At 39.3% G+C, this 24,185-nt stretch overlaps 1 protein-coding gene and 1 pseudogene across 1 annotated transcript in view; both read right to left on the bottom strand.

The window, feature by feature from the left end:
- NYAP2 (neuronal tyrosine-phosphorylated phosphoinositide-3-kinase adaptor 2) overlaps window positions 1-24,185 on the bottom strand; it is a 307,287-nt gene that overhangs the window by 248,995 nt on the left and 34,107 nt on the right. The window lies entirely within an intron of this gene.
- LOC138984991 (small nucleolar RNA SNORD116) lies at window positions 6,359-6,439 on the bottom strand (annotated as a pseudogene).

The following is a 24,185-nucleotide window of genomic DNA, read 5'->3' on the forward strand; positions in this document are numbered from 1 at the left end:
ACAAATACACTCTGGGGACCAATAAAATGGCATATGGCATAATTGAGTCATCTGTTCAATCATAATTATTATTAGCTAAACACATTCAGCCTGGTGGAAGTTCACGAGAGCCCATCTTGTTCTTCAGATTCAAGGGTTAAGATGTTGTTCTGGTCCTTGTTTTAGGTTTAATTACACTTAGTTTTTCCTATTTTCCTTGTAGCATTTACATCAGGTGATTCTGTAATATAGCATTAGAGTTTGTGTTCCTTTGTTTGAGTCACAAAGGTAACCACAATAGGAGTTAAAGTGAGATTAGTTCAAAGTGATTGTTTTTCTTTTATCAATAAAAGACTGTTACAGAAGGCCTGATGGACTCTTCCGTACTTTACCAGCAAACATTAGCAAGCCATCCAGCAATAAACCTGAGAGCCTCTTTAAAAGAATGTTAACAATTGTTATTAAATCTATATAATAAAACACTGTCCCTCAGTAACTTCAGAGCTGAATAGAGATCCACATGAGGCAAAAGGCAGCTTAGAAAGCTTAAAGGATGTGCACTGCATTCACTCTGGAACAGTATTGGGCCAGTGCCTGCTTGCTGGGTAGTTTTGATAGATACTGAATCAATGAAGGAGGAAGGAGAGGATGGAAGGAAAGGCAAAGGCAGAAATCAAAGCCATCTCATTCTCAGTCTCAGAGGAGAAGGTGTCAGAATGCAAGTCAGACATGCACTAGATCTTGCGCTATGAAATGAAGCCAGTATGAGGAACTACTACTGGGGACAAAAGGGTTCATCAGGAAACGAGGTCTCATGAAGAAAGTCAGACGCAGAGTGACTGAAATTCATTGAGACAGTATATTAAAAAGCAAAGATATTACTTTACCAACAAAGGTCCATCTCGTCAAGGCTAGTAGTCATGTATGGATGTGAGAGTTGGACTATAAAGAAAGCTGAGCACCGAAGAATTGATGCTTTTAAACTGCGGTGTTGGAGAAGACTCTTGAGAGTCCCTTGGACTGTAAGGAGATCCAACCAGTCCATCCTGAAGGAGATCAGTCCTGAATATTCATTGGAAGGACTGATGTTGAAGCTGAAACTCCAATACCTGATGCAAAGAGCTGATTTATTTGAAAAGACCCTGATGCTGGGAAAGATTGAAGGTGGGAGGAGAAGGGGATGACAGAGGATGAGATGGTTGGATGGCATCACCAACTCAGTGGACATGAGTTTGGGTAAACTCTGGGAGTTGGTGATGGACAGGGAAGCCTGGAGTGCTGCAGTCCGTGGGGTCACAAAGAGTCAGACACGACTGAATGACTAAACTGACTGACTGATCAGGTTGGCGTACTTTTTTTTTTTTTTTTTTTGAGAGGCAAATTAAACCCATTGGCAAATGTTTGACAAAAGGCTTTCATCTGAGAATGCCTCCAAAAAAGTTATGAAAATGATGTTTTTTAATGTTTGGATTCTTGGAGACTAACCTGCTTGGTACGTGTGCACATGGTCAGTTATGTCAGACTCTTTTGCCATCCCATGAACTGAAGCCTCCTGGCTTCTCTGTCCAAGGGATTTTCTAGGCAAGAATACTGGAATGGGTTCCCATTTCCTCCTCCAGAGTATCTTCCCTACCCAGGGATAGAACCCTCATCTCCTGCATTGACAGGCAGATTCTTTGCCACTGAGCCACCTGGGAAACCCCAACCTGTCTGGCAAATATGTTAAATCTCATATGGACCAGTGCTTCTGAAAATCCCAGGACTGCTCATACAATTCTTGATTAAGAGAGTGGATTGTCATAAGACTTTTTAAAAATTATTTTCTAAAGATAAGTCTATGTATTACCTAATCAAACTGAAATTTTAAGAATGTGTTGATAATCTTTAATAAGCTTAGTGAAAGCTGAGCCTCTAACCAAAGTGAAGACAAGAAAAGTTGCCTCCAGTCTTCTTAGGGACCCTGACTGTGTCTGAAAATTAAACTGACAAAGATGAACTAACAAGAGTATGGCATACAAATTCATTTAATGTAAGTTTTACATGATTTGAGTGACCTTACTGAGAGCTGGACGGTAAAAAAGGCTGAGTGCCGAAGAACTGATGCTTTTGAACTGTGGTGTTGGAGAAGACTCTTGAGAGTCCCTTGGACCACAAGGAGATCAAACTAGTCCATCCTAAAGGAGATCAATCCTGAGTGTTCAGTGGAAAGACTGATGTTGAAGCTGAAACTCCAATACTTGGCCACGTGATGTGAAGAGCTGACTCATTTGAAAAGAGCCTGATGCTGGGAAGGATTGAGGGCAGGAGGAGAAGGGGATGACAGAAGATGAGATGGTTGGATGGCATCACCAACTCAATGGACATGAGTTTGAGCAAACTCCAGGAGATGGTGAAGGACAGGGAAGCCTGACGTGCTGCAGTCCATGGGGTCGCAAAGAGGTGGACACGACTGAGCAACTGAACAATAGCATAAGGAAATAACCTAAAGAAATGAGAAAATCTAGTTGTTTTTATAATAGGATGCAAAAAGAGAGGCGACTGTGAATAAACGACCAAACTATGTGTGGAGGCTAAGAGAAGATGAGAATTATGTTAACAAGGTCTGTTGGTACAGAATTCTTTCAACTTTTTGTCCTTAAAGATAAAAAAGTCACTGTACCTCCCAGTCCAGGAAAGCATCTTTCACATGGGACTTGTATCTCCTGCTGCTAAGAAGGAAAAGGAAGGTCAGAGTACTCTTCTGTTTCTCAAGTGCCTTTAATTCAAAATAACCAGTGTGCCAAAATGGTGTATTTTGGAATGACAATCTCTGAACTCCTTCAAAAGAAGTAAGTTGCTTAAGTGTTTACACCTAACCTTAAGAGTTGAGAAGTGTGAAATGACCATCCTAGAGAAGAGGAGAGGTATGTGAGGAGACTCTACAGCCTGCCAATGTTTCCTTCATTTCCCCTTCAAATCTATGGTCCTGTTTCTTCTTCATCACATAGTCACTTGAACATATAAATGCAATAAAATGCTTTGGGAAGATGCGTCATGTTTATTTTCACTTGACATATCCTAGTCACACTTGTGGGTAAAATGAAGGACATTTATACCTTAGTTTCAGACAAAGTCATGGCCATTTTCTATCCACTTTGTTGCTGATAAAATAGAGGAAAACAACAGAATGGGAAAGACTAGGGATCTCTTCAAGAAAATCAGAGATACCAAAGGAACATTTCATGCAAAGATGAGCTCAATAAAGGACAGAAATGCTATGGACCTAACAGAAACAGAAGATATTAAGAAAAGATGGCAAGAATACACAGAAGAACTGTACAAAAAAGATCTTCACGACCAAGATAATCATGATGGTGTGATCACTGACCTAGAGCCAGACATCCTGGAATGTGAAGTCAAGTGGGCCTTAGAAAGCATCACTACGAACAAAGCTAGAGGAGGTGATAGAATTCCAGTTGAGCTATTCCAAATCCTGAAAGATGATGCTGTGAAAGTGCTGCACTCAATATGCCAGCAAATTTGGAAAACTCAGCAGTGGCCACAGGACTGGAAAAGGTCAGTTTTCATTCCAATCCCAAAGAAAGGCAATGCCAAAGAATGCTCAAACTACTGCACAATTGCACTCATCTCACACGCTAGTAAAGTAATGCTCAAAATTCTCCAAGCCAGGCTTCAGCAATATGTGAACCGTGAACTTCCTGATGTTCAAGCTGGTTTTAGAAAAGGCAGAGGAACCAGAGATCAAATTGCCAACATCCGCTGGATCATCAAAAAGGTGAGAGTTCCAGAAAAACATCTATTTCTGCTTTATTGACTATGCCAAAGCCTTTGACTGTATGGACCACAATAAACTGTGGAAAATTCTTCAAGAGATGGGAATACCAAACCACCTGATCTGCCTCTTGAGAAATTTGTATGCAGGTCAGGAAGCAACAGTTAGAACTGGACATGGAACAACAGACTGGTTCCAAATAGGAAAAGGAATTCATCAAGGCTGTATACTGTCACCCTGCTTATTTAACTTATATGCAGAGTACATCATGAGAAACACTGGACTGGAAGAAACACAAGCTGGAATCAAGATTGCCGGGAGAAATATCAATAACCTCAGATATGCAGATGACACTACCCTTATGGCAGAAAGTGAAGAGGAACTCAAAAGCCTCTTGATGAAAGTGAAAGTGGAGAGTAAAAAAGTTGGCTTAAAGCTCAACATTCATAAAACCAAGATCATGGCATCCGGTCCCACCACTTCATGGGAAATAGATGGGGAAACAGTGGAAACAGTGTCAGACTTTATTTTTCTGGGCTCCAAAATCACTACAGATGGTGACTGCAGTCATGAAATTAAAAGACGCTTACTCCTTGGAAGGAAAGTTATGACCAACCTAGATAGCATATTCAAAAGCAGAAACATTCCTTTGCCAACAAAGGTTCGTCTAGTCAAGGCTATGGTTTTTCCTGTGGTCATGTATGGATGTGAGAGTTGGACTGTGAAGAAGGCTGAGCACCAAAGAATTGATGCTTTTGAACTGTGGTGTTGGAGAAGACTCTTGAGAGTCCCTTGGACTGCAAGGAGATCCAACCAGTCCATTCTGAAGGAGATCAGCCCTGGGATTTCTTTGGAAGGACTGATGCTAAAGCTGAAACTCCAGTACTTTGGCCACCTCATGCAAAGAGTTGACTCATTGGAAAAGACCCTGATGCTGGGAGGGATGGGGGACAATAGGAGAAGGGGACGCCAGAGGATGAGATGGCAGGATGGCATCACTGACTCGATGGACGTGAGTCTTAGTGAACTCCGGGAGTTGGTGATGGACAGGGAGGCCTGGCGTGCTGCGATTTATGGGGTCGCAAAGAGTCGGACACGACTGAGCAACTGATCTGATCTGATCTGATCTGATCTGAATTGTGAAGATAACTTCACTGGACTATATTTTGAAGGGTGTATGCCACTCATTGTTTCTTGAGCTTTGGGGCATTGAGTGGTACCTTGCACAGAGAATGTATTTTTGAGACTATGAATGTTAAGAGACACATGTTTTAGATGTGTGCTGCATGGCTAAGGATTAGAATAATTTTTGGGCCAAAGATGAGCATATTAGTTTGCTATTGTTACTGGAATAAATGACAGCGAATGTAGTGGCTAACACAACGTGCATTCATTTTCTTGGACTTCTGGAGTTGAAAAATTTGAAATAGGTCTTGATGGGTAATACCAAGGCACCTGCAGGTCTTTTTAGAGACTCTAGGGCGGAATCTGTTTTCCTTTTTTTCCTTCCCCTAAAGGCTGCTCGTAGTCCTTGGCTCATGGCCCTTCCTTTATCTTCAAAGTCAGCAATGAGTTGAAGCTTCTCCTAAGTCCTATCACTCTGACACTTCTGCCTCTTTCTTCTCCATTTAAGGACTCCTGTAATTACATTCTGTTCACCCGGATAATGCAGAACAATCTCCTTATTTTACAGTCAGTCAATTCCACTTAGCTATATAATATACTATGTGCATGAGCCCTAGGGATTAGGACACGGACATTTCTGCAGAGTCATTGTTCTGCTGGCTATGCTATAAAGTTCAAGCCATTATCACCATCAAAATCGAACAACTGAGACACTAAAATAAATATGTAATTTTATAAAAAAATAATTATTAGTGGAACTTCCCAGGTGGCTCAGTGGTAAAGAATCTGTCAGCCAGTGCAGGAGACACGGGTTTGATCCCTGGGTTGGGAAGACCCCTGGAGGAGGAAATGGCAACCCACTCCAGTATTCTCGCCAGGATAATCCCATAGACAGAGGAGTTTGGTAGGCTACATACAGTCCATAGTGTCACAAAGAGTCAGACATAACTGAGCATGCACGCATGACAAATTTTTACTGAAATTTACTGTGAAAAATCTATTAGTCAAGTTTCAAAAGTCTTATACTGTAACACAAAACCACTAATTTATTTGTTTAAAAAGGTAATAGACTAGTACTTTGTCTGGAACATGCCTATGTGATCATCATAAACTTGAAATTTTCAAACAAAAGTGATCTCATTGGCTGTAATATTAAAAGAATGCTCTTAAAATTATGATATTTCATCCTGTTTTTCTGTTATGTATATATATATTTATTTTTATAAGCATTCATTGTCCCAGACAGGATTTAATATTCTTCAAAATAGGCATCACTTGGAAACTCGATAGAAGTAACAGAACCTTAGGGTCCACCAAGTGAACCAGAATCTGAATTTTTATAAGATTCCAGCTGATTTGTCAGCAGATTAAAGCATGAGAAACACTGATACAGCAGAGTCCCTTACTTATTGTAAACATTTATATTAGCTATCAATATGTTTTCCTGTTTAACTATTTTATTTTATTTATTTATTTATTTTTTAATTTTACTTCAAAATTTTTTTGTTCACTCATTTTGTTCAGATTTCCAAGGAATGCATTTGTGGGAGTCATCATCGATCTGTTTAACTATTTTAAATGCCTTCAAAAAAAGACTTTCATTAATGTTTTGTGCATAAAATTAACATCTTTCATAATCATAGTTTTATTTGCACAATAATAAATAAACACTGCACATCATTGACAAAATTTTTAGCTCATAAAGAAAGAAAAAGACTTATGATCTGAGTTACATTCAGAATGCTTACCTATATTTGAAAGTGAATATTCAGAGGTAAGTACACAGAAGAGCTGAATGGCATGCCTTGTTCAATTTCTGAACTGAGTGTGCTGATTGGATTTGAGAGTATAATAAAATATCTCATAATGGTTGATTACACAGAAATTAGAAATTCTAGGGATTACATTCGGAGAAGGAAATGGCACCCCACTCCAGTACTCTTTCCTGGAAAATCCCATGACAGAGGAGCCTGGTAGGCTGCAGTTCATGGAGTCGCTAAGAGTCAGATACAACTGAGCGACTTCACTTTCACTTTTCACTTTCATGCACCAGAGAAGGAAATGGCAAGCCACTCCAGTGTTCTTACCTGGAGAGTCCCAGGGACAGGGGACCTGGGTGAGCTGCCGTCTATGGGGTCGCACAGAGTCGGATACGACTGAAGCGACTTAGCAGCAGCAGCAGCAGGCATTACATTGAAACAGGGATCTTGCTGCTCTGCGTTCCATAGGCCCAGGATAAAGCCAAAACCAGAGATTTTAGAGTAACATTAAGGCTGAAGCGGAATTTTCTGTGTGTGTGTTAGTACATTTTATTACCTTTTAACATGGACTTGGAAAGGAAACAAATCAAAATAAACAGTAACAAAAGACTAATCAACCTAACAACCCCAGGCATTCTTGAGTTGCTTATTAGCTTAGAGCAAAACAAATTCACTGGGAAACTTGAAAGTTGTCTTCACATATTTGGGAGGCTATCAAATGAAAGAAGAATGCGGAATGTACAACGAAGTCCTAAGGGACAGAACAAAAATCATTGTGAAGAAGGTACACGAAGAAGGATTTTATTCTTTACAAGGAATAGTTTTCCAACCATTCCAGAGAGCTGTTTAAAGATGAAATGGGCTGGATTGGGAGCTAATGAATTATCTTCTGCCTTAAGTGTATAACTTTAGGCAGAATGGCCATTTGAAATGAGCACTGCAGAGGGGACTCAGGTTTCTCTTGGGAGATTAATAACTAACAATAGATATCACTTACTGAGTCCTTCCTAAGAGGCTGGTGAGGTGCTGTTGCAACTTACAACTCTGACTCCTTTAATCCCCATTCTATAAGATGGGTACTACTGTTTTCATCATTTTAAACAAAGACTAAGAGAAGTGAAGTAATGAGTCGTTGCGACAGAATTTGAATCCAAGTCCCTCAGATTATTGACACTTCAAATGAATTAAGATAGATTCGGAACCTCATCATCCCCTCAATGGGAACACTGCTTCCTGGTAATTAATGCTTTCAAACTGGAAAAGACCCTGGAGAAGACCCTTGAGAGTCCCTTGGGCTGCAAGAGATCAAACAAGTCTTAATTTTCATCGGAAGGATTGTTGCTGAAGCTGGAGCTCCAATACTTTGGCCACCTGATGCCAAGAGCTGACTCATTGGAAAAGACCCTGATGTTGAGAAAGACTAAAGGCAAAAGGAGAAGGGGTTGGAAGAGGATGAAATGGTTAGATAGCATCACCGACTCAATGGATATGAATTTGAACAAATTCCAGGAGATAATGGAAGACAGAGGAGCTGGAGGGCTACAGTCCCTAGGGTCAGAAAGAGTTGGGCATGACTGAAGCGACTGAGCAGCAGAAGCAGCAGACCATTTAATATTTCTTACTACAAGTTATGTATGGATACATATATGGATAGAGGAGAAAGTGAGGTTAGTGTACTTATTGCACAGTTACTGTGATGATTATACAAGTTAATGGATTAATAAAACAATGCAGGAACATATGGTTTGGAAGAAATTCGAAAAATGTTTGTTGAATGAAACTATAAAAGAACCAACTTTCTATTCATATTAACACATCATGTAACAGTTTTGAAGCTAAGAAAAACATTACTTGGTCTGTTATTTTTTTCTTATTTTTATTAAATGCTACAGAAATGTGTACTTGAGTAAAATGAGAAATGTGAGCCATGTGAGGTTTCATGATCATTTGAACTAGAATTAGCCAGAGGTTTCTATCAGCATTAAAGTGGTCCACCTGGTACTTCAAATTAAAGTCTTCGTAATGGTTTCCATAATGTGTACATCATCTGCTTGGTCTGGTAAATGCATTCATCCTGTATCCAATTTTATTTTGAAAGGAAGAGCAATAATTTCCATTCTCTAATTTACTCTTACACACAGTGACAGAGCTTGGGCACATCCAAATCTTCACAGTGTAAGAAAAAAACCTCTTTGATTTCACTTAACTGCAATGAAATTATGCTCTGCATAAAACAGATATATTTTGGGTTCATATATATATATATATATATATATATATATACACACACACACACACACACAAACACACATACATATATACATATTATATAAACAAGGCAAATATTAATATTGAAAGATCAAGGGCATCTGAAATCAGATAAAGCTCTTGTCATTCACTGTGGACAAGAACAGATCATGGAGAGTTTCAAACTGATCCCAGAAATTCCTTATCTTTCTGGTGCCTGGCAGCTGTAGTTGGATCTTCTGTCCTCAGTGTCTCCTCCTATTGTTCACCTATTCTCTCCAATGCCAAAAATCAAATACTTTCACAACCTGATTCCAACTTTCCTGTTTAATTTAATTAATTTATTTTTACTATTCCCTTTAAAGCTTGCAAAAGTAACTCATTGCATTTATTACCTAGTATTTAGTCATCCTAAAAGATGATGCTGTGAAAGTGCTGCACTCAATATGCCAGCAAATTTGGAAAACTCAGCACTGGCCACAGGACTGGAAAAGGTCAGTTTTCATTCCAATCCCAAAGAAAGGCAATGCCAAAGAATGTTCAAATTACTGCACAATTGCACTCATCTCACACGCTAGCAAAGTGATACTCAAAAAATTCTCCAAGCCAGGCTTAAAAAGTACATGAACTGTGAACTTCCAGATATTCAAGCTGGATTTTAAAAAGGCAGAGGAACCAGGGATCAAATTGCCAGCATCCATTGGATCATAGAAAAAGCAAGAGAGTTCCAGAAAAGCATCTACTTCTGCTTTATTAATTACACGAAAGCCTTTGACTGTGTAGATCACAACAAGCTGTGGAAAATGCTGAAAGAGATGGGAATACCAGATCACCTGATCTGCCTCTTGAGAAATCTGTATGCAAGTCAAGAAGCAGCAGTTAGAACTGGACATGGAACAACAGACTGGTTCCAAATAGGGAAAGGAGTACATTGGTCCCCTGGTTATTTAACTTATATGCAGAGTACATCATGAGAAATGCCAGGCTGGATGAAGCACAAGATAATCAAGATTGCCAGGAGAAATATCAATAACCTCAGATATGCAGATGACATCACCCATATGGCAGAAAGTGAGGAAGAACTAAAGAGCCTCTTGATGAAAATGAAAGAGGAGAGTGAAAAAGTTGGCTTAAAGCTTAACATTCAAAAAACAAAGATCATGGCATATGATCCTATTACTGCATAGCAAATAGAGGGGTAAACAAAGGAAAGAGTGAGAGACTTTATTTTCTTGGGTTCCAAAATCACGGCAGATGGTGAGTGCAGCCATGAAATTAAAAGACCCTTGCTCCTTAGAAGAAAAACTATGACCAACATAGACAGTATATTAAAAAGGAGAAACTTACTTTGCCAACGAAGGTCCATTTATAAAGTCAAAGCTATGGTTTTTCCAGTAGTCATATATGGATGTCAGTTACACCATAAAGAAAGAAGAGCACCAAAGAATTGATGCTTTTGAACTGTGGTGTTGGAGAAGAGTCTTGAGAGTCCCTCGGGCTGCAAGGAGATCAAATCAGTCCATCCTAAAGGAAATCAGTCCTGAATATTCATTGGAGGGACTGATGCTGAAGCTGAAACTCCAATACTTTGGCCACCTGATGAGAAGAGCTGACTCACTGGAAAAGACTCTGATGCTGGTAAAGATTGAAGGTGGGAGTAGAAGGGATGACAGAGGATGAGATGGTTGAATGGCATCACCAACTCAGTGGACATGAGTTTGAGCAAGCTCTGGGAGTTGATGATAGACAGGGAGGCCTGGCGTGCTGCAGTCAGTGGGGTCACAAAGAGACAGACACGACTGAGCAACTGAACTGAACTGAACTGATTTAGTCATTTATGTGTTCACAGCACTATTTTGCTTTTTGAAAACTTTCTCAACCCCCTCCTCTAAGGGTTATTTTTTCACATTATTCCAAGGATATTCCATGCAAAGCATTCAGGCTTGTTCAGAACATGGTATTTTTCCGGCCATATTTAAGGATGACCAATCAAAGCCATGACCTGGAAAAGGACACTCTCTTTCCATTGGTCCTCATCTGGGAGCTTTTAGACACCTCTTTGTTCTTGAGACATGGAAAAAATCTTGAGAGACTGGATCCTAACAGCTAAAGTTAACACTCATGGACCATTTATGATGTCATGGGCATTGTTCTAAGCACTCAGGCTCATTCTAAGTTGCTTCTGACTTTCCATCACCCCACGGACTGCAGCATGCCAAGCTCCTCTGTCCATGGAATTCTCCCATCAAGAATACTACAGTGGGTTGCCATGCCCTCCTGCAAGGGATCGTCCTGAATCAGGAATTGCTAGACATGGGGGAATACTTTGTGTTGGTTGCAACAATCCTATTCCTGTTTTACAGCTGAGGAAACAGGTGCACAATTTTTAAAGGGTGCCAAGAGACACACTTGGCATTAAATTAAAAGATGCTTGCTCCTCCTTAGAAGAAAAGTTTTGACCAACCTAGACAGCACATTAAAAAGCAGAGACATTACTTTATCAGCAAAGATCCGTCTAGTCAAAGCTATGGTTTTTCCAGTAGTCTTGTATGCATGTGAGAGTTGGACTATAAAGTTGAGTGCCGAAGAATTGATGCTTTTGAACTGTGGTGTTGGAGAAGACTCTTAAGAGTCCCTTGGACTGCAAGGAGATTCAACAAGCCCATCCTAAAGGAAATCAGTGCTGAATATTCATTGTAAGTACTGATGCTGAAGCTGAAACTCCAGTACTTTGGCCACCTGATGTGAAGAACTGACTCATTGGAAAAGACCTTGATGCTGGGAAAGATTGAAGGCAGGAGGAGAAGGGGATGATGGAGGATGATATGGCTGGATGGTATCACAGACTCAATGGACATGAATTTGAGTAAACTCCAGGAGTTGGTGATGGACAGGGAGGCCTGGCGTGCTGCAGTCCATGGGGTTGCAAAGAGTTGGACATGACTGAGTGACTGGACTGAATTGAACTGAACTGAAGAGACATACAGTCATCAAGAGACAAAACTAGGGGTTAGAACCTTAGAAACGCGATTCCAGGAGGACAGCCTTAATCACTGTCGTCTGCTTCTTCAGGCACCATCCTTTGAGCTGAAGCCAGTTCTATTTTGTGAATTTCATTTTAACTGAGCAAAAAAAGAATCCCACTAGGACATTTTGAGTTGGGTTTGCCATCACTGCTAAAATCCAGACCAGTTTCCTCAGAAACAAAAGCACATCTCATGTGTTTCACGGTTCATATTTACTGATGTTAGAAGTATTCCACTAAATCTATTTTTCTAGCTGAGTCATTCCTACTGAAGTCACATTTCCAGCACATACCTCTCCTCATACCCTCGAGTCTGTGCCTACACCAAGCATTTTCCTTAATGGTGTTGCATTCTTTATTTCTAATGTCTGTGTCACCTTCTTTTCCATCTCTCCCCAAAAATGTCCTTAAGGTAAGGAACAAGACTTCGTGTTATCTTTCTCTGATTCCACACAGTGTGTCCTACAAAACTGGTACCTAACAAATACTTATTAGGCATCAGATTGTAAGAACTGGTTATGGTACACGGAAAAATGTGAGGTCTGGATTAGGTGCTATGAATTGAGAGATATCTCCTTTCCTTGGGTACAAAGTAGAAAATAGTGTTTAAAAATGAAAATACATTTGTAAAGAAACTAGTCTAGATTGTAGTTTGCTTTTGCTTTACTTACATACATTAAATGATCTCCTTGTTACATGACTTATCACTGCATATTTTTTGCTGTATCAAGAATCAGCTCTCATGTCTTCAAATATATGGTAAAGTTTTCTTCCCAGTGGACCACATCTCATCTCTATAGTATTATAAGAACTCTCCTTATTTGCATAGCATATTAGAGTTTATACTATATAGAATACATGCTGTTTTCATTTGACCCTTTCTTGTGAGGTCAGTACTATTACTTCTCTTATTCAGTCAAGGTAATTAGACTCAAAGATAAATAACCGCTAGTGCATGGACACCTACTATCACAATATAAAACTTTCCACTCTTCTGTTTTGCCATTTTATGACCTGCAGAGTATATGTCACATAGCACATGTTCAACAAATATGTATCTGTTTGGCTCTTCTCTTTCCTCATTATTAAATGTATATATTCAGCATGTTATGTTGAATACTAAGAGATGCAATGAAATGCTGTAACAGATACTGTCCCCAAGGAATTCACCATGCAATTTGTGTAGAAGTGCTCGATCATAAACACACACGCGTCCTTTTTACTCACCAGAATAGATGGAGATCTGAATGTATACCAACCACAAGGGCAATGAGCAGAAACAAAGCTCACAGTTTGCAAACCAATTTGAAAATTAACAACCTAAACTTAGAACTTGCTCACTGAATCTGCTGGATAATTTTGATTCTGAAGCATGACAAAGATGATGGCTTGTCATGACTCAGTGCTTCTAAACAGTGATGATAATTTGATAGCTTGGAAGGTGTATAGCTTAATGTGTGAGCCTTCCTGGAGGAAATGAGACCCATCATGACTGGGAATATTTAGACCTGGATGCACCTATGCCCATTCACCAGAGATGTGAACACATATATTATTTGAGTTCTAAAAATCAATAGAGTAGAAGAATTCATTTCCTATAATTTTAGTTTAAGAGGTTTTTTTTTTTGGTTTTTTAAATTTTATTTATTCATTTGGCTGCACTGGGTTTTATTTGTTGCATGCAAGCTCTCAGTTGCAGTGTGGATCTAGTTCCCTGGCCAGGGATCAAACCTGAGCCCCCTGCAGTGTGAGCATGGAGTCTTTGCTACTTGACTACCAGGGAAATCCCTAAGAGATTTTTTTTAAGGACAAATTTATTCATATACCTTTTAAAAGTCAATAAGGAAGGAATGAGCACATAAATTATTTCATTAAAAGAAAGATATCTGCTCAAATAATCTAGGGCTTCCCTGGTAACTAAGATGGTAAAGAATCTGCCTGCAATGCAAGAGACCCATGTTTGATCCCTGGGTCAGGAATATCCCCTGGAGAAGGAAATGGCAACCCACTCTGTTATTCTTGCCTGGAAAATTCCATGGACATTGGAGCCTGGTGGGCTATAGTCCATGGGGTCACAAAGAGTCGGACTTGACTGAATGACTAACACTTTAAGCAATCTAGCATCTTTCCCTGCTCCCCATCCCCTGAATATTTGTATTTAAACCATTCTTTGTTGCCTACAGTTCCTCCTATCTCTTTCCAGCGTGACCCTCCACTACCACAATGGCATCGCTTTTCCAGATCTTTAACAATTATTGATGACTGTCACTGGATTACAGTTTGTGTCCTCAAAAGCAGGAGGTGGTGTGTTAACTGGCTGAAGAGATGCCAATTCCTCCGCGTGGCCTGCTTTCTTCGTCTCCCTTGTTTCTTTTTTTCCTACCAAAATTCTTTCTTACTCTATATTTCTTCTATAGAGCTGAATCCGTCACTAACCAGCCGTGGCCGTGAGCTTGTATTTTGCCAGCAAAGCTGAAAAGGCCAACCTCAGGTGGCAACAGAGTGGGACAGCTTCCCAGGTTCATTTGCTTTTTCATCACAAGTTCAGTCTTCCTAAATTCCACTTCAAATGGAATCCTCACCTGAGTTCCTTTTAAACTAAACCTCAGACCAAAGAACATCAAGAACATTTTCAGAAATTACATTTGTTTGAACAGCTGTTTGGAACTGCTCTCACTGTATGCACCATCTTCGTTTATAATCTCTTGGCTAGGGAACGACAAGTTCAAATTGTTCATATTGAATTAAGCATAAATGATGCAGTGGATGGTAGAAAACATTGATTTTACTGTTCCCTGGCCATTGCCAAGTTTCTTCCCGATTAGGGCTCTGAGCAGCATAGATTTATTCTATTTGATCTTTTGACCCCTTTTATCTAATCATTTTGCCTCATTTTTTTCATCCATTCTATATAATTTAAAGAATTGACAGTAGATTTAAGATTCTAGTCCTCATGTTTGGAATGTACTCAACATTACTTATGTATGTTCTCTTATTAGAGTTCTTCTTCAGTACTAGCATTTCACAGCAGGTTTGGGGTTTGCAACTCAAATTACTTCATTTTTAGATAATTTTTATTGTCTCAATATTGAACTATCTAGGTAATGAAGTTCACATTTATTTGATATTAGTATCAAATGTTATAATATTTTAAGACTAGCAAGTTTATATATAAATAATTTATAAATGGACTTTATAGTAAAAAGTGTTTTTAAACAAACCTGAGGGAGGCTGGGCTACCCTCCAAAGAACAATGGGGTCAATCCAGGGGTGAAAGGGCACATCTACAGCAGGAGGTGTCCCGATGACCTTGCATGTCTCCATTGGGGCTACGTGGTCAAGGCTGGACCACAGTCTTCCCAGAGTCTTGGCCCAGCATCTGTCGATTTCTGCTACAGTCAGTGGAGGTAAGCAGTCTGATGAGAAGCTGCCATGGGGCAGTTTCTCATTAGTCTTGCTACGGCCTCACTGATCCTAGGCTATAGCTGTCAGATTCTGTATAGGTCTGAAAAACTCACTGTAGCTTGGTGGTGTTTTCTCAGTGGAAAAGATCCAGCTTGCACTTTCTCTCATATGGCTTCTTTGGTTCAAAGCTTTCTCTGGGACTAGGACCATGGGGAGCAAACACCATTCTGATCTTGCGTTCATGGTCTGTACATGTAATGAACTGTCTGAATCCGTTTGGGTTCATTGTCTCCTTAGCAGCCAAAGGTAACGGCTGCAGGAGTAATCCTTGTGGCTCTGTTAAAAACCCTGCTGCTGTGTACTGACTACTTCACAACTTAACAGGGAAATTTTAATTGCCTTGAAGTATATAAAGAATCCCCTTGCCAATGCAGGAGGCATGGGTTCAGTTCCTGGGTGGGGAAGATCCCCTGGAGAAGGAAAGGGCAACCCTCTTCAGTATTCTTGCCTGGCACATCCTGTGGACAGAGAAGCCTGGAGGGCTACAGTCCATGGGGTTACAAACAATCAGACATGATTTGGTGACTGAGCATGTATGCACTTTTTAATAAATCAGTATTATGTAATTGGATCTTACAATGAAACACTACTAAAAATGGTTAATATTTGTGAACACCATGGTATTGGGTCTTCTCATTCTGGCTCTTCTTCAGCTAGTACTTTCTTCCTCTGTGGTTCTAGGTAACTTCATATTTTCTCACTTTCAAGTGAACCAGTAATTGTTTTCTCACATTTGATATAATTCTACCTGGTACTACTCACATATATATAATTTTACCTGGTAAAATTAGTTATTCACACTGGAGAGAATAATTTGATTCTGTGTCCCAGATTCAGTAGAGGATAATTGATTCAGTGAATGAATGAGTTAATAAATAAATAAGCAAATGGAAAATTGTGGGAGCCAATATTCTTTAATGCTTTCTTAGTCTTATATACTTTCTAAGTCATTTGCAATTACAATAATAATTCTGTAAATTTGGTACTAATTTTATAGATTAGAAAATTTAGACAAAAAAAAAGTTAGAGCTTAAGGTAAGACTGGATATTTTAACTAATAAGTAATTAAATAAATAAAATATTTTATTTAAAAATTTTGGAAAAAATTAACTTGCATATATATGTCTATACATCTCTTTAACTAATATGTTTATTCTTAATGTCTTCTTTTCTATATTTTATAAGATATTCTAATTCATTTTTGTTTCAGCCTAGTATTAAATTGGGATACTCAGATTTTAAGTTATACACACACATATATATACATGTATGTCTATATATGTGTGTGTGTGTGTTGTATATACCTATGTGTATATATATTTTGTTGTTCAGTTGCTCAGTCATGTCTGACTCTTTGCCACCTCACCAACTGCAGCACACCATGCTCCCCTGTCCTTCACCATCTCCTGGAGTTTGCTCAAATGCATGTCCATTGAGTCAGTGACGCTGTTCAACCACCTCGTCCTCTATAGTCTCATTTTAAGAGGTACCACAGGTCACATAAACCACAGGTTAGCCATTCACATCAGAATTCAGTTAATTCAAACCCCAATATGCACATGACTCTGGATTAAAATATATAAATGTATCACATCCAGTGTCAAAAAGTGGAGTAAGAGAAAAGCACAGTCTCTTCCAGATGGTACCCCTGAAACTTAGTTATTCCTTAATTCTAAGATCTTTTTGCTGTTTTGATATAAATTCAAACTCAAGTGAAGCACCAGAAATATCAATGAATGAGATATTTTTCATGAGATATTTTCAAAAAAATGAACATTTTTATGTTCATTTGGTACAAGTTTTGTTGTTCTCTAAAATATTGAACAAAATTTTGATACAATTAGCAATCTGGTGTATGTAGTATTTTGGAAAAATTGTGTATAGTAAAGACATCAACATTTTCTAGTAAGAGTGGTTGAAACATCTGCAGATGTTATGAGTAACTCAAACATGTTTTTTAATGTTTTGCTGCAGAACATTTCAGTGATATACCTGTATATTTTTTTTTAGCAAAACATATTTTTTTTCATAAATTAGCATAGCTAATATCTAGGTCAATAACATAAAACATGGAATGACTTTATTTTTCAATGTATATCGTTTGTGCCATTATAGGGATAGAGGAGGAAAATGCTGCAGGTTTTTAAAATTACTTTTTGAAGCTTGATAGAAGAAACTGATGAATAACATAAATAAGTGGTATCAGTTTTTAACATATATTACCAAACTAGGTTGGCAAATTATCTGTGTTGCTAAGATTTTGTGTTGTTTCACCTTGACATTTTAACTTGGCAACAAAATTGATAGGAAGGTGATATTGTTTCAGTAACACTTGGCCCATGATGACTGAAATAAACTCAGAAATCCACTTTCCCTTCCTCACAGCCACAAAATTCTTGCTGTTGTTTTTGTTCATTCTCTTAGGTCATGTCTAATTCTTGTAACCCCATGGACCGTAGCTCTCCAGGTTCCTCTGTCCATGGGATTTCCTAGGCAAGAATATTGAAGTGGGTTGCCATTTTCTATTCCAGGGGATCTTCCTGACCCAGGAATTGAACATGGGTCTCTTGCATTGGCAGGCAGATTCTTTACCACTGAACCACCAGGGAAGCATGTAAAAATTCTAGAGATCCACATTTCTCAAAAAGTTAACTCCAAGTAAATGTAATTGAACACATATTATTCTCATTTTGACTCCTACATTTTATATTACTCAGTCACCTTTATGTGTGTATGTATAAAAATAATAAATCAAATAATTGAGACATGTATATAGGCTTTTTTGAAAATCTTTGCAGCAAGACATTACATTTTAGAAGCACTTCAGTCTGCATCACATTTTAATATTCATATATGTTCACATCATTTAAAAATACCACAGATGGCATGGGACACAGACAGCATGTGCATTAAGAGAGAAAAACACTGAACTCAGGGTGGGCGTAGCTGCCAGCGCACATAATTTAACTCATATTGATTCTGGCTAGGTTGGCATAAGAGCACATTTGTGGAGTTTCTATGGGAAGTGTCGGTAATGCCATAACTGAGAGAAGAAAAAAGTTTCCCTGAGAATCAATGGAATGAAAGATAATTCTGAGTAGTTGACTGCCTTTTGAGTACACAGAGTTTGAGTCTTTTAAAATAATTCCAAGGTCATCTGAAAAAAGTATAATGTGAGATGATTACCACTAATTTTAACTCATCCAACATGAACTGCCCATTGAGATTGCTTGAATCCAACTAGCATTTGCCATCTTGCTTTGGCACAAGACGGTGCAAAGAAAAGTATTAAACTTCTTGGGAGCCAGCAGATCACACAAAACCAAGAATGTGATTTCTGCAAGTGTTTAATTCTCTTACATATCTTTCTATGAAAGTGAGAGTGATAGTGTTTGTTTCTCAGTTCAGTTCAGTTCAGTTACTCAGTCATGTCCGACTCTTTGTGACGTCATGGACTGCAGCACACCAGGCTTCCCTGTCCATCACCAACTCCCAGAGCCTACTCAGATTGAGTCGGTTATGCAATCCAACCATCTCATCCTCTGATGTCCCCTTCTCCTCCTGCCCTCAATCTTTCCCAGCATCAGGGTCTTTTCCAGTGAGTCAGTTCTTGGCATCAGGTGGCCAAAGTATTGGAGTTTCAGTTTCAGCATCAGTCCTTCCAATGAATATTCAAGACTGACTTCCTTTAGGATGGACTGGTTGGACTCCTTGCAGTCCAAGGGACTCTCAAGAGTCTTCTCCAACACCACAGTTCAAAAGCATCAATTCTTCAGCACTCAGCTTTCTTTATAGTCCAAATCTCACATCCATACATGACTACTGGAAAAATCATAGCTTTGACTGGATGGACCTTTGTTGGGAAAGTAATGTCTCTGCTTTTTAATATGCTGTCTAGGTTGGTCATAGCTTTTCTTCCAAGGAGCAAGCGTCTTCTAATTTCATGGCTGCAATCACCATCTGCAGTGATTTTGGAGCCCCAAAAAACAAAATCTCTCACTGTTTCCATTGTTTCCCCATCTATTTGCCATGAAATGATGGGACTGGATGCCATGATCTTAGTTTTCTGAATGCTGAGTTTTAAGCCAGCTTTTTCACTCTCCTCACATTCATCAAGAGTCTCTTTAGTTCTTCTTCGCTTTCTGCCATAAGGGTAATGTCATCTGCATGTCTGAGGTTATTGATATTTCTCGCAGCAATCTTGATTCCAGCTTGGGCTTCATCCGGCCCAGCATTTCTTATGATGCCCTCTACATATAAGTTAAATAAGCAGGGTGACAATATACAGCCTTGATGTACTCCTTCCTGATTTGGAACCAGTCTGTTCCATGTCCAGTTCTAACTGCTGCTTCTTGATCTGCATTCAGATTTCTCAGGAGGCAGGTAAGGCAGTCTGGTATTCCCATGTCTTGAAGAATTTTCCACAGTTTGTTGTGATCTACACAGTCAAAGGCTTTCACGTAGTCAATAAAGCAGAAGTAGATTTTTTTCAGAACTCTTTTGCTTTTCCTATGATCCAATGGATGCTGGCAATTTGATCCCTGGTTCCTCTGCCTTTTCTAAATCCAGCTTGCACATGGTTCACATACTGGCAAAGCCTGGCTTGGAGGATTTTGAGTATTACTTCGCTAGTGTGTGAGATGAATACAATTGCACAGCAGTTCAAACATTCTTTGGCATTGCTTTTCTTTGGGATTGGAATGAAAACTGACCTTTTCAAGTCCTGTGGCCACTGCTGAGTTTTCCAAATTTGCTGGCATATTGAGTGCAGCACTTTCATAGCATCATCTTTTAGGACTTGAAATAGCTCAACTGGAATTCCATAGCTTTGTTTGTAGTGATGCTTCCTAGGCCCACTTGACTTCGCATTCCAGGATGTCTCTCAATCATGTCTAATTCTTTGTGACCCCATGAACTGTAGCCCTCCAGGCTCCTCTGTCCATGGAGTTCTCCTGGCTAGAATACTGGAGTGGGTAACTATTCCCTTCTGTAGGGGATCTTCCTGACCCTGGCATCAAACCTGCATCTTTTGCATTGCAGGAAGATTCTTTACAGTCTGAGCCACCAGGTAATTCCCATATCTATATGGCTAATGATTATTCCTTTTAAGTCTGAGGAAGCATTTCATAAAAGTACTTCACCAGTCCAAAGGGGAAAAGGTCTAAATTGTGTGGAAAAATGAATATGCAGCTGCTCCTTAAAAGAAAATTCAAAACTCTATGTATAATATTTGTATGTAGTTCTAAGCAAACATAGATGGCACAATGATAAACAGGAGGTTATTATTTTAAAGATAGTTTCTTGAAGGTCTAGTTCTATTTTTAATGAGATTATACATTTATCTTTTTTCTTGCTACGGTACCAAATGTGAATCAGACCATCATTTTGCCCCAGACCCAGGAATTAGTTCTACTCATGCCACAAGTATTGATGTGTAAAGGAACTTCTGCTTGTAGAGCATCACAGAGGTCCCTTGCTTGGCACATTATGTCTGCTCCCAGAGCTATGTACCTGGAGTCTTTTTTTTTTTTTTTTTTTTCTATAGGAGGGGGTGGATATAGTTGCTTTACAAGTTGTGTTATATTCTGATACACAATGAAGTGAATCAGACATATGTATACCTATACCCCTCCCTCTTAGACCTCCCTCCAACCTCCCCCATCCCACCCCTCTAGGTCACCGTAGAGCACCGAGCTGAGTCCCTGCATCATACAGCAGCTTCCCCCTAGCTATCTGTTTTACACATGGCAGTGCACGCATGTCAGTCTCAGTTTTCCAATTCATCCTATCCCTTTCCCCACTCCCTTGTCCACACATTCATTTTCTAAACATCTATTGCTGCCCTGCAGATAAGTTCGTCTGTACCTTTTTCTAGATTCCACATATGTACATTAATATACATTATTTGTTTTTCTCTTTCTGTACTTTACTCCGTATGACAGACTCTAGGTCTATCTACATCTCTACAAATGACCCAGCTTTGTTCACTTTTATGGCTGAGTAATATTCCTCTGCATATATGTACCACACTTTAAAATTCTGTGTGAGCATGCATTAGGAAAGAGAAGGAATGATATTTAAGTACCTTTGGTGGATGCTTTCATTTGTAAAATCTCATTAAGCCTTACTACAGCTCTATCAAATTAGTAATTACCTTGATATCATAGGTGAAGAAACTAAATCTCAAAAAATTAATAATTTGCCAAGAAGCAGTGGCAGGGATATAATTTAAGGTCAGGCTTTTCCCATCCAAATACATTTCCAAAGAGCAGTTTCCTTTGTAGGCATGCTGGTTGGTCAACAAAGGCTCTGACAAGTACGTATGAGGAATTTTAGAAATACAGGATAAAAATTAATGTGTTCCCCCCCGCCACACACACACACACAACTTCTCAGACCTTCTAATATGAGCAAGTGCATCGCGTATACTAAAGACAGGGCAATATCAGTGTCATCCCCTGACAGTAAAAATCAGAGAGTGTTTATAAGCAAAGAGCATTTCCAAAGGACTAGTACTCCACAGAACACACTTTGGAAAATCCCATCTCTTATTACTGTCACATCAGTCAGGTGAATCTCCTTGAGAGACTAAACTTATGCACAGAGGTTATTCTGTTATAGAGAGGAAATTGCAGGCAGCAGCTTAGGCATACACAGCTCTTGTACTAGTACAAACTCTGTTGTCCCTCTCTCTACCTGTTACTCAGCCGCTTAGCCTAGATTCTCCAGCCTGGAAGCTCATCTGCCATATTGTGGAAGCTTGTTCCCTTACTTCTTGGGTTCTGAGTTCCTGCACTCTTGTACAATCATTCATTCTTTGCCTGAGCAAGTCTGTATTTATTCTTTGATTTATGGAAGTTCTGTACTTGGGTGAAACTAGCCTTTCTCATTGAAATCTCAATCCTAATCTCACCTAATTTATAAGCCTTCTTATTCCATCTTGCCCTCGGATTCCTGTTGACTTATGGGCCCCTGACTATTTTTTTCTAAATGTTTACTTTGATATCTGTCAATATTTGTATCTTTTGGATTGTAACATACCTCTTTATCTTTAACTAGCTACCTTCATTTGACCTAGGGTATCTAGGATTCCCGTTTCCAGTCTCTGGAACCGAGATGACCTCTGACATACTCCTTGTTTGAGTCTAACTCCTTGTTTGTATCTAACTATGGCAACCCACTCCCGTACTCTTGCCTGGAAAATCCCATGGACGGAGGAGCCCGGTAGGCTACTGTCCATGGGGTCGCAAAGAGTAGGCCACAACTGAGCGACTTCACTTAACGTCACTTCACTATTCCCCTCTCTTAATTCATTTTCTACCCTTTGTTTAGTCTTAGCTTCATTTTCTAATCCTAGTTCTCTGCCTTCTGTCTCTAATCCATCAGGTCATGAAGTTCTTATGCAAACATTATGCATGTCCTTTTTTATATCTTTCGCTGAATGGATTATCTTCACTAGAATTTAATATTTTATCAGTAAATAGCTTAGTAACTTTAAGAAAATTAATATGTGTTGTAAAAGCTGTAACTTTTAAAAATTATCATGTTTGAAAAAAATCAGTTATTCATCAACTGTGAATCATTCCAAGTGATCATTGGAAAGTAGCATTGAAGTTCCTGGAATTTAAGATCTGATTTTAAGAATTATTCAGCTTCTACAAGGATTGCCTCTTAACTGCAAGCCCAGGACTTGTGCATGATGCCAAGCACCCATGGGGCACACTGTCACCTTTTCCGAAATGACGTTGACTTAAGTCCACTTAAATTAATTATTGTTCCTCTTTTAACTGCCTCACTTGGCAGGAACAACCCATTTATGTGCCAGTTTGAACAGAGACAGGAAGTGGGTTGTGAGCACAGGAGACTTTAGGGAGAGGCATCTCACAGCACATCACATCATAAGCATCAGTGACTTATATTTTTAATCTAAAAATCACTGCACGAACCCAAGACAAGACTTGGAACTCATACAGATTAATTCTGTAGGCATGTCAAAGCTGAAAATTCCTAATGAACACATGGCAATCCAGAAGGATATCATCCCAGAAAAACCTGGCAGTAGCCCAGATATACCCTCATTGCGGGGCATGGTAATGCTTGGTGAATTCCCCACAGTCATGTGCAAGAATCCTTTCCATGTGATATTTCTCAATAAGCAAATGCATATTTTCAGTTGAAGTTTGGCCTGCAAATGGCACTCAAGTCCTGGTCATGTCATTCCCTACACATAGCTGTGAACCTGTCCCTGGTGAGAGGTTTTGCTCCTCTTCCAGGCTCAGAACGTTATCTGTTTGTATGCAAGGAATGGATGTGTCCCTCAGTGATGGCCTCAGGTTAACTAAATTTCCATACTCTTACATAATGCAACGGGAAATGGGCTCTCCTATTTTTCTTTACACAAGGCATCTCCCATCAGAAGTAAGATTTACCCAAGCTGAGCAGGATTCTTAGAAGTCTGGGCAAACTTACCTTCACCCATCTAGAAGATGTAAATCTTTTGGTAAACTTGAAATGAAAGTGAAAGTTGCTCAATCGTGTCTGACTCTGTGATCCCTTGGACTATACAGTTCATGGAATTCTCTAGGCCAGCATACTGAAGTGGGTAGCCTTTCCCTTCTCCAGGGGATCTTCCCAAACCAGGGATTGAACCCAGGTCTCCTGCATTGCAGGTGGATTCTTTACCAGCTGAGCTATAAGGGAAACCCAAAATGTTGAAGTGAAGTGAATCTTACCCTAGGTAACTTCTACTCATCATATCAGTCTCAATTCATTTATTACTTTTCCCAGGAAGACTTACTTGACACTCTAATTC

Source organism: Bos mutus, chromosome 2 (assembly GCF_027580195.1).
Source record: "Bos mutus isolate GX-2022 chromosome 2, NWIPB_WYAK_1.1, whole genome shotgun sequence".
NCBI classification, from domain to species: Eukaryota; Metazoa; Chordata; class Mammalia; order Artiodactyla; family Bovidae; genus Bos; species Bos mutus.